A 12,206-nucleotide genomic window follows, 5' to 3' on the forward strand; every position below is an offset into this window, starting at 1 on the left:
ACCCTGGCCAAGTCACTTCTCTGAGCCCCGGTTCCCTCATCTGTCAAACGGGGATTAAGACTGTGAGCCCCACCTGGGACAGCCTGATCATCATCAATCGTATTTATTGAGCGCTCACTGTGTGCAGAGCACTGTACCAAGCGCTTGGGAAGCCCAAGTTGGCAACGTATAGAGACGGTCCCTACCCAACGGCGGGCTCACAGTCTAAAAGGGGGAGACAGAGAACGAAACCGAACGTACTAACAAAATAAAATAAATAGAATAGATATGTACAAGTAAAATAAATAAATACGGTCCCTACCCAACAGTGGGCTCACAGTCTAAAAGGGGGAGACAGAGAACAAAACCAAACGTACTAACAAAATAAAATAAATAGAATAGATATGTACAAGTAAAATAAATAAATACGGTCCCTACCCAACAGTGGGCTCACAGTCTAAAAGGGGGAGACAGAGAACAAAACCAAACATATTAACAAAATAAAATAAATAGAATAGATATGTACAAGTAAAATAAATAAATACGGTCCCTACCCAACAGTGGGCTCACAGTCTAAAAGGGGGAGACAGAGAACAAAACCAAACGTACTAACAAAATAAAATAAATAGAATAGATATGTACAAGTAAAATAAATAAATACGGTCCCTACCCAACAGTGGGCTCACAGTCTAAAAGGGGGAGACAGAGAACAAAACCAAACATATTAACAAAATAAAATAAATAGAATAGATATGTACAAGTAAAATAAATAAATACGGTCCCTACCCAACAGTGGGCTCACAGTCTAAAAGGGGGAGACAGAGAACAAAACCAAACATACTAAAAAAATAAAATAAATAGAATAGATATGTACAAGTAAAATAAATAAATAGGGTAATAAGTATGTGCAAACATATCTACATATATACAGGTGCTGTAGGGAAGGGAAGGAGGTAAGATGGGATGGAGAGGGGGACGAGGGGGAGAGGAAGGAAGGGGCTCAGTCTGGGAAGGCCTCCTGGGAGAAACACATAGTAAGTGCTTAACAAATACCACAATTATTAGTATTATTATCCTTATTACTATTCATCCATCGTTTTTATCTGTCTTCCCCCATTAATTCTGCAAGCTTCTTGAGGGCAGGGGGCAAGTGTTTAGCCCAGTGCTTGGCATATCGTAAGCACTTAACAAATACCATCGTTATTATTATTATTACAGTGCTTCACACTCAGAAGGAGCTCAACTGATTGATTGAATAAGAGACCTTAATTCATATGGGATGTCTTCATCCAGACAGAGGGATCCTGCAATTAGACAAGCTCAAAGAATAATTATTTTTGACGTGGAAATGTCATCCCAGATGCCCTGGGGGACAGAACAACCAGTGCTCTGAGCCCAATGTTGGGTAGGGACTGTCTCTATATGTTGCCAATTTGTACTTCCCAAGCGCTTAGTACAGTGCTCTGCACATAGTAAGCGCTCAATAAATATGATTGATTGATTGATTGATTGCTCTGCACACAGTAAGCGCTCAATAAATACGACTGATTGATTGATTGATTGACTTGAGGAGGGAATGAAAGCTGGAATGTTATTTTCGGGGGGGAGGCGGAGGGCAGGGGTGATCCGCTTCTTCTAGACGGTGAGCCCACTGTTGGGTAGGGACCGTCTCTCTACGTTGCCAACTTGGACTTCCCAAGCGCTTAGTCCAGCGCTCAATTAGCGCTCAATAAATAGGACTGAATGAATGAATCCGCTGTTTCATGCTTCATCCCGTAGAGAAGCAGCATGGCTCAGGGGAAAGAGCCCGGGATTTGGAGTCAGAGCTCGGAGGTTCAAATCCCGGCTCCGTCAACTGTCCGCCGTGTGACTTCGGGCAAGTCGCTTCACTTCTCTGGGCCTCAGTTCCCTCATCTGGAAAATGGGGATGAAGACTGTGAGCCCCACGTGGGACAACCTGATCACCTTGTAACCTCCCCATTTTACAGATGAGGGAACTGAGGCCCAGAGAAGTGAAGTGACTTGCCCAAAGTCACACAGCTGACAGTTGGCGGAGCCGGGATTTGAACCCAAGACCTCTGACTCCAAAGCCCGTGCTCTTTCCACTGAGCCACGCTGCTTCTCTTTATATATATATATATAAATATATATATATGTATATATATATATACATATATATATATATATATATATTTATGTTAATATATATATATTTATGTTAATATCTTCCAAACTGTAAGCCAGTTGTTGGGTGAGAACTGCCTCTATGTGTTGCCAATTTGTACTTCCCAAGTGCTTAGTACAGTGCTCTGCACACAGTAGGCACTCAATCAACTTGTACTTCCCAAGTGCTTAGTACAGTGCTCTGCACACAGTAAGCGCTCAATAAATACGAATGAATGAATGAATAAATATGATTGAATGAATGGATGAATGAATGACTGAAGCAAGCTGTGGGCAGGGAACCTTTCTGTTTTATTGTTCTATTGTTCTCACCCAAGCATTTAGTACAGTGCTCTGCACATAATAAGTGTTCAACAAATACCACCGATTGATTGATTAACTGGAAGAGGAACCCAACCCCTGAGTTTGGCCTCAGTCCGAGAGACTGAGTCAGTTAATTATACTTTTTGAGCACTTACTGTGTTGAGAGCACTGTACTGAGCGCTGGAGAAGCAGCGTGGCTTAATGGAAAGAGCCCAGGCTTGGGAGTCAGAGGACGTGGGTTCTAATCCCGGCTCCGCCACTTGTCAGCTGTGTGACTTTGGGCAAGTCACTTCACTTCTCCGTGCCTTAGTTCCCTCATCTGTAAAATGGGGATGAAGACTGTGAGCCCCATGTAGGACAACCTGATAACCTTGTATCCTCCCCAGCACTTAGAACAGTGCTTTGCACATAGTAAGCGCTCAACAAATACCAAAATTATTATTATTAGACTGTCCTCCTAGACTGTGAGCCCCCTTCTAGACTGTGAGCCCACTGTTGGGTAGGGACCGTCTTTATATGTTGCCAACTTGTACTTCCCAAGCGCTTAGTACAGTGCTCTGCACACAGTAAGTGCTCAATAAATACGATTGAATGAATGAATGAATGAACAGTGCTTTGCACATAGTAAGCACTTAATACATGCCATTATTATTATGATGATGATGATTATTACCCCAGCGCTTGGAACAGTGCTTGGCACATAGTAAGCGCTTAACAAATACCATCATCATTATTATTATTATTTCAATAAATACGATTAAATGAATGAATGAATGAACAGTGCTTTGCACATAGTAAGCGCTTAATACATGCCATTATTATTATGATTATTATTATTATTATCCCAATGATTGGAACAGTGCTTGGCACATAGTAAGCGCTTAACAAATACCATCATCATAATTATTATTTCAATAAATACGATTGAATGAATGAATGAATGAACAGTGCTTTGCACATAGTAAGCGCTTAATACATGCCATTATTATTATTATGGATATTATTATTATTCCAGCGCTTGGAGTGCTTGGCACATAGTAAGCGCTTAACAAATACCATCATCATTATTATTATTATTTCAATAAATACGATTAAATGAATGAATGAATGAACAGTGCTTTGCACATAGTAAGCGCTTAATACATGCCATTATTATTATTATGATTATTATTATTTCCCCAGCACTTGGAACAGTGCTTGGCACACAGTAAGCGCTTAACAAATACCATCATCATCATTATTATTTTAATAAATACGATTGAGTGAATGAATGAAGGAACAGTGCTTTGCACATCAGTAAGCGCTTAATACATGCCATTATTATTATTATTATTATTACCCCAGCACTTGGAACAGTGCTTGGCACATAGTAAGCACTTAATGCATGCTATTATTATTATTATTATTATTATTATTATTATTACCCTAGCGCTTGGAGTGCTTGGCACATAGTAAGTGCTTAACAAATACCATCATCATCATTATTATTTCAATAAATATGATTGAATGAATGAATGAACAGTGCTTTGCACATAGTAAGCGCTTAATACATGCCACTATTATGATTATGATTATGATTATTACCCCAGTGCTTGGAACAGTGCTTGGCACATAGTAAGCGCTTAATACATGCCATTATTATGATTATTATTATTACCCCAGCACTTGGAACAGTGCTTGGCACATAGTAAGCACCTAACAAATACCATCATCATTATTATTATTATTATTGGGAGAGTACGATAGATCAATGAAACAGTCACATTCCGTGCCAATGAAGACGAGCCTGAGACCCTGGGTAGCATTGGACCAAGTCTGCAGTTTTCAATCAATCGTATTTATTGAGCGCTTACTGTGTGCAGAGCACTGTACTAAGCGCTCGGGAAGTACAAGTTGGCAACATATAGAGACGGTCCCTACACAACAGTGGGCTCACAGTCTAGAAGTGGGAGACAGAGAACAAAACCAAACATATTAACAAAATAAAATAAATAGAAAACATATGTACAAGTAAAATGAATCAATCAATAAATAGAGTAATAAATATGTACAAACATCTATCTATTTATTCTATTTATTTTTTTTTGTTAATATGTTTTGTGTTGTTCTCTGTCTCCCCCTTCTAGACTGTGAGCCCACTGTTGGGTAGGGACCGTCTCTATATGTTGCCAACTTGTACTTCCCAAGCGCTCAGTCCAGTGCTCTGCACACAGCAAGCGCTCAATAAATACGATTGAATGAATGAATGAATGAATATATGGTCATGGGTTCAAATCCCGGCTCCGCCACTTGTCAGCTGGGTGACTTTGGGCAAGTCACTTCACTTCTCTGCGCCTCAGTTACCTCATCTGTAAAATGGGGATGAAGACTGTGAGCCCCCCCGTGGGACAACCTGATCACCTTGTAACCTCCCCAGCGCTTAGAACAGTGCTTTGCACATAGTAAGCACTTAATAAATGCTATCATTATTATTATTATTTTATACACATATACAGGTGCTGTGGGGAAGGGAAGGAGGTAAGGCGGTAGGAGGAGGTAGTTTCCCCTCAGGGCCTTTCCTGGTTTCCTCATCTTTCCCCAGCCTGACCTCTGACCCCTGCGACCAGCCCTTAGTGAGCCCAATCAATCAATCAGTCAATCATTCGTATTTATTGAGCGCTTACTATGTGCGGAGCACTGGACTAAGCTCTTGGGAAGTCCAAGTTGGCAACGTTGAGAGACGGTCCCTACCCAACAACAGTGGGCTCACAGTCTGGAAGAAGCCTTCGGGTTTATGTCAAAAGCCCAGGCCAGGCAAGTGTCTCCTCCCGCCCCAGACCACATCTGCGGCTTGACACGGGCCCAGGATCCCCAGAGGAATCGGGAAAAGGCGGGCCAGGGAGGAGGAGATGTCCAGGGAGAGTGGAAAACCAGAGCTCTGGCCCCAGTCCCGGGATTGGGGAACAGGGGGTGGGATGCCGGCTGCGGGCTGGGCGGCGAATCCAGGGAATCCAGAGCCAATCGAGAGACTGGTCGGGCGCAGCGGCAGGATCCCATTTGGAAAAGGCTCAGGTCGCGGCTGCCTTCATTCGGTCAGTTGATCGTATTTATTGAGCGCTTACGGTGGGCAGAGCACTGGACTTAGCACTTGGGAGCGTACAATGTAAAAATAAACAGACACGTTCCCTGCCCACTGTACTAAGCACTCGGGAGAGTACAATGTAAAAATAACCGGACACCTTCCCTGCCCATAGTCAGTTTACAATCGGGAGGGGGAGACTTCGGTCTATACTTCATCTTTGTGCAGAAACGCTCTGGGCGTGTTACTCCCCTTCTCAAAAATCTCCAGTGGCTACCAGTCAACTTACGCATCAGGCAGAAACTCCTCACCCTGGGCTTCAAGGCTGGCCATCCCCTCGCCCCCTCCTACCTCACCTCCCTTCTGTCCTTCTCCCTGGCAGCCCGCATCCTCCGCTCCTCCGCTGCTAATCTCCTCACCGTTAGGCCTCGTTCTCGCCTTTCCAGCCATCGACCCCCGGCCCACGTCCTCCCCCATCCCCGGAATGCCCTCCCTCCGCACATCCGCCAAGCTACCTCTCTTCCTTCCTTCAAAGCCCTACTGAGAGCTCACCTCTTCCAGGAGGCCTTCCCACACTGAGCCCCCTTTTCCTCTCCCCCTCTCCATCCCCCCCCCCCACCTCCTTCCCCTCCCCACAGCACCTGTATATATGTATATATGTTTGTACGGATTTATTACTCTATTTTATTTCTACATATTTATTCTATTTTATTTTGTTAATATGTTTTGTTTTTGTTGTCTGTCTCCCCCTTCTAGACTGTGAGCCCGCTGTTGGGTAATGACCCTCTCTCTATGTTGCCGACTTGTACTTCCCAAGCGCTTAGTCCAGTGCTCTGCACACAGTAAGCGCTCAATAAATACGATTGAATGAATGAATGAATATCCCTCCCCATCCCCCCCCGCCTTACCTCCTTCCGCTCCCCACAGCACCTGTATATATGTATATATGTTTGTACGGATTTATTACTCTATTTTATTTCTACATATTTATTCTATTTTATTTTGTTAATATGTTTTGTTTTTGTTGTCTGTCTCCCCCTTCTAGACTGTGAGCCCGCTGTTGGGTAATGACCCTCTCTCTATGTTGCCGACTTGTACTTCCCAAGCGCTTAGTCCAGTGCTCTGCACACAGTAAGCGCTCAATAAATATGATTGAATGAATGAATGAATATCCCTCCCCATCCCCCCCCGCCTTACCTCCTTCCCCTCCCCACAGCACCTTTATATATGGATATCTGTTTGCACGGATTTATTACTCTATTTTATTTCTACATATTTATTCTATTTTATTTTGTCAATATGTTTTGTTTTTGTTGTCTGTCTCCCCCTTCTAGACTGTGAGCCCGCTGTTGGGTAGGGACCGTCTCTGTATGTTGCTGACTTGTACTTCCCAAGCGTTTAGTCCAGTGCTCTGCACACAGTAAGCACTCAATAAATACGATTGAATGAATGAATGAATGCTGCTATAGTCCAAGGTTTCCTGCAGCTCTGGTCCCCCTCCTTCCCATTGCCAAGGTCCATGGCTTCCCAACTTCCAATGGGCCCAACGTAGAGCTGGGCCTTTCTAGCCCAGGTGTCAGCCAAAGATAATAATATTAATAATAATACTTGTCACATTTGTTACCCCTCTCCGTGTCGCACCTGGAGAGTTCAACAAGTCAAAATTCACCTGCGCTCGACATGGGAGAGAGTCAGGAGCGGGGACTCGGGTTTACTTGCATGGAAGGCGGCAATGGTAAACCACTCCTGGATTTTTACCGAGAAAACTCTATGGATCCACTACCAGAATCAATCCATCAATCAATCGTATTTATTGAGCACTTACTGTGTGCAGAGCACTGTACTGAGTGCTTGGGAAGTCCAAGTTGGCAACATATAGAGGCAGTCCCTACCCAACAGTGGGCTCACAAGAGCGACTGCAGATGGAGGTGGGGCAATCTGGGGTGTCCGTGGCGTCGCCATGGGTCGGAAACAGCATAAGAAAAGACAAGTGTTTGTTATGTGCTTATTATTTGCCACACACAGAACTAATAGCAGGGGTAAATACAGGAAAATCAGTCGCACAGTCTAAAAAGGAGGGAGAACAGCTCTCAGATTCCCATTTTGCAGATGAGGGAACTGAGGCCTAGAGAAGTAAAGCGACTTGCCTGGGATCCCAAAGCTTATATAATGCCTGTCTCCCTGCCTCTAGGCTGAAGATCAATGAGGGCAGGAAATGTGTCTAGTTATTGTTGTACTGTATTCTCCCAGAAGCGTAGTACAGCGCTCTGAAGGCGGTAAGCGCTCAATAACGAACGAACGAATGAATGAAAGCGAAGGAGCTAGGATTAGAACCCATGTCCTCTGGCTTCATTCATTCATTCAGTCGTATTTCATTTACTGCTGCCCTGCTGAGAGCTCACCTCCTCCAGGAGGCCTTCCCAGACTGAGCCCCTTCCTTCCTCTCCCTCTCGTCCCCCTCTCCATCCCCCCATCTTACCTCCTTCCCTTCCCCACAGCGCCTGTATATATGTATATATGTTTGTACATATTTATTACTCTATTTATTTATTTATTTTACTTGTACATATCTATTCTATTTATTTTATTTTGTTAGTATGTTTGGTTTTCTTTTTTTTTCTCTGTCTCCCCCTTTTAGACTGTGAGCCCAATGTTGGGTAGGGACTGTCTCTATATGTTGCCAATTTGTACTTCCCAAGCGCTTAGTACAGTGCTCTGCACATAGTAAGCGCTCAATAAATATGATTGATTGATTGATTGATTTAATCATATTTATTGAGCGCTTACTGCGTGCAGAGCACTGTAACAGCTGAGGGAACTGAGGCACAGAGAAGTTCTTCAAGACTGTGAGCCCACTGTTGGGTAGGGACTGTCTCTATATGTTGCCAACTTGTACTTCCCAAGCGCTTAGTACAGTGCTCTGCACACAGTAAGTGCTCAATAAATACGATTGATGATGATGATTGATGATGTACTAACCCGATCACCCTGTATCCTTCCCAGTGCTTAGAACAGTGCTTTGCACATAGTAAGCGCTTAAAAAATGCCATCATTTATTTTATTTATTTTTACTAAGCGCTTGGCTTCCCACTAGGCTGCGTGTACTTTCCCGCCTTTCCCGCCCAAGGAGACCCAGTCCCCCGGGGGCAATACGAAGCAGGGGCCTTTCCTAAACGCCCCTTTCTGTCCCCCACTCTCGGCCTGCTCTGCTTTTCCCAAGCCGAAGGATTTCGGGGTTCACCAACTGAGACCCGGACCCCGAGTAGACGCCCTCTCCAACGGTGGAGGCCCTGGGACTGGCTGAGCTCCATCTTGCTTCTCCAGAGGAGCGACTGCCATCTCATGCTAATAATAATTATAATAACGGCATTTATTAAGCGCTTACTACGTGCAAAGCACTGTTCTACGCGCTGGGGAGGTTACAAGGCGATCAGGTTGTCCCACAGTGGGGGCTCACCGTCTTAATCCCCATTTTCCAGATGAGGGAACCGAGGCCCAGAGAAGTGACTTGCCCAAAGTCACACAGCTGACAGTTGGCGGAGCCGGGATTTCTGACTCCAAATCCCGGGCTCTTTCCACTGAGCCACGCTGCTGGGGGCTTTCCCCGGAGAGGGGTCCTGAGGAGAGAGTAATTCAACCTCCTGGCTTTTCCCCCTTATTAATAATAATAATAATAATAATAATGGCATTTGTTAAGCGCTTACTACGTGCATAACACTGTTCTAAGCACTGAAGAGGTTACAAGGTGATCAGGTTGTCCCACGGGGGGCTCACAGTTTTAATCCCCATTTTACAGATGAGGTAACTGAGGCCCAGAGAAGTGAAGTGACTTGCCCAAAGTCACACAGCTGACAGTTGGCGGAGCCGGGATTTGAACCCCTGACCTCCGACTCCAAAGCCCAGGCTCTTTCCACTGAGCCACGCTGCTTCTCTAATAATAATAATTAATAATAATAATAATAATAATAATAATAATAATAATATAACAATATAACATAATATAATTATATTATATAATATAATATATAATATAATATAATAATGATGGTGGCATTTGTTAATAATAATCATGATGGCATTCATTAAGCGCTTACTATGTGCAAAGCACTGTTCTAAGCGCTGGGGAGGTTACAAGGTGATCAGGTTGTCCCACGGGGGGCTCACAGTCTTCATCCCCATTTTACAGACAAGGGAAGTGAGGCCCAGAGAAGTGAAGTGACTTGCCCAAAGTCACCCAGCTGACAGTTGGCGGAGCCGGGATTTGAACCCCTGGCCTCCGACTCCAAAGCCCGGGCTCTTTCCACTGAGCCACGCTGCTTCTCTAATAATAATAATAATATAATATAATAATAGTAATAATAATGATGGCATTTGTTAATAATAATAATGATGGCATTTATTAAGCGCTTGCTATGTGCAAAGCACTGTTCTAAACGCTGGGGAGGTTACAAGGTGATCAGGTTGTCCCACGGGGGGCTCACAGTCTTCATCCCCATTTTCCAGATGAGGGAAGTGAGGCCCAGAGAAGTGAAGTGACTTGCCCAAAGTCACACAGCTGACAGTTGGCGGAGCTGGGATTTGAACCCCTGGCCTCCGACTCCAAAGCCCAGGCTCTTTCCACTGAGCCACGCTGCTTCTCTAATAATAATAATATAATATAATAATAATAATAATAATAATAATAATAATGGCATTTGTAAATAATAACAATGATGGCATTTATTAAGCGCTTACTATGTGCAACGCACTGTTCTAAGCGCTGGGGAGGTTACGAGGTGATCAGGTTGTCCCACGGGGGGCTCACAGTCTTCATCCCCATTTTCCAGATGAGGGAAGTGAGGCCCAGAGAAGTGAAGTGACTTGCCCAAAGTCACACAGCTGACAATTGGCGGAGCCGGGATTTGAACCCCTGACCTCCGACTCCATAGCCCGGGCTCTTTCCACTGAGCCACGCCGCTTCTCTAATAATAATAATATAATAATAATAACGATGATGATGGCATTTGTTAAGCGCTTACTACATGCAGAGCACTGTTCTAAGCACTGGGGGGAGGAATACAAGGTGATCGAGTTGTCCCACGTGGGCCTCACGGTCTTAATCCCCATTTTACAGATGAGGGAACTGAGGCTCGGAGAAGTGATCTATGGTGCGAGGTCAGCGTGGTGGAGTGAATTGACCCAGCTTGACCGCACGACCCCTCGGTGAGGCTGAGGCGGGGAGGCGTCTGCCCTTCTTGGCGGGCGATCTGTTCCGTCCTGGATTCAATTTCTGGCTGTTTTAGCTCCATGTTCCCGGGAGCCGATCCTCGAGGCCTTTCTGTTTCCCAGAATCACACCCGCCCCAAGCCGTCAGGATCCTGTTGAGCTCATCCCATCCATCTCCCGGCCTCCAAGCAGAAATGGCCCCTTGCCCGGACAGATGGGGACGGCTCCGGGGGAGGACAGCACCGCCCTGGGAGTCCGAAGTCGCGGGTTCTAATCCCAGCTTTCCCATTTGTCTGCTTTGTGACTTTGGCCAAGTCACTTCACTCTTCTGGGCCTCGGTTACCTCACCTGTAAAATGGGGACTGTGTACTGTACTTAGTACAGTGCTAAGCGCTTAGTACAGTGCTCTGCACACGGTAAGCGCTCAATAAATACGATTGATGATGATGATGATGACTGGGACTGTGGCTTGTTTGTGTCCACCCCAGTGCCTTAGTACGGTGCCCTTCTAGACTGTGAGCCCGTTGTTGGGGAGGGACCGTCTCTATATGTTGCCAATTTGTACTTCCCAAGCGCTTAGTACAGTGCTCTGCACACAGTAAGCGCTCAATATATATATATGTATATGTACATATATATATATAATGGCATTTATTAAGCGCTTACTATGTGCAAAGCACTGTTCTAAGCGCTGGGGAGGTTACAAGGTGATCAGGTTGTCCCACGGGGGGGCTCACAGTCTTCAACCCCATTTTACAGATGAGGTAACTGAGGTCCAGAGAAGTGAAGTTCTCACTTATTGTTGCCAACTTGTACTTCCCAAGCGCTTAGTACAGTGCCCTGCACACAGTAAGCGCTATATATATATATATATATATATATATATGGCATTTATTAAGCGCTTACTATGTGCAAAGCACCGTTCTAAGCGCTGGGGAGGTTACAAGGTGATCAGGTTGTCTCACGGGGGGGGGGGTGCTCACAGTCTTCAACCCCATTTTACAGATGAGGTAACTGAGGTCCAGAGAAGTGAAGTTCTCACTTATTGTTGCCAACTTTTGCTCCCCAAGCGCTTAGTACAGTGATCTGCACACAGTAAGCGCTCAATAAATGCAATTGATTGATTGATTGATTGATTGATTGAAGTGACTTGACCACAGTCACACAGCTGATAAGTGGCGGAGCTGGGATTTGAACCCATGACCTCTGTCTCCAAAGCCCGGGCTCTTTCCACTGAGCCGCGCTGCTTCTCAATAAATACGACTGAATGAACGAACGGATGAACGCCTGGCACGTAGTAAGCGCTTAAGAAATACTGCAATTATTATCATTAGGCAAATCCACAGACTGTTGGCCATCAGGCGATCTATTCTGGAAAGCTATCCCGCTCTCAGGTCAGCTGTCCAAGGTGAGTAGTAGTGTTGTCTAGTGGATAGAGCCCACCAAGGACCTGGGTTCTAATCCAACTCGGCCACTT

This window comes from Tachyglossus aculeatus, chromosome 26 (genome assembly GCF_015852505.1).
Source record: "Tachyglossus aculeatus isolate mTacAcu1 chromosome 26, mTacAcu1.pri, whole genome shotgun sequence".
NCBI lineage: Eukaryota > Metazoa > Chordata > Mammalia > Monotremata > Tachyglossidae > Tachyglossus > Tachyglossus aculeatus.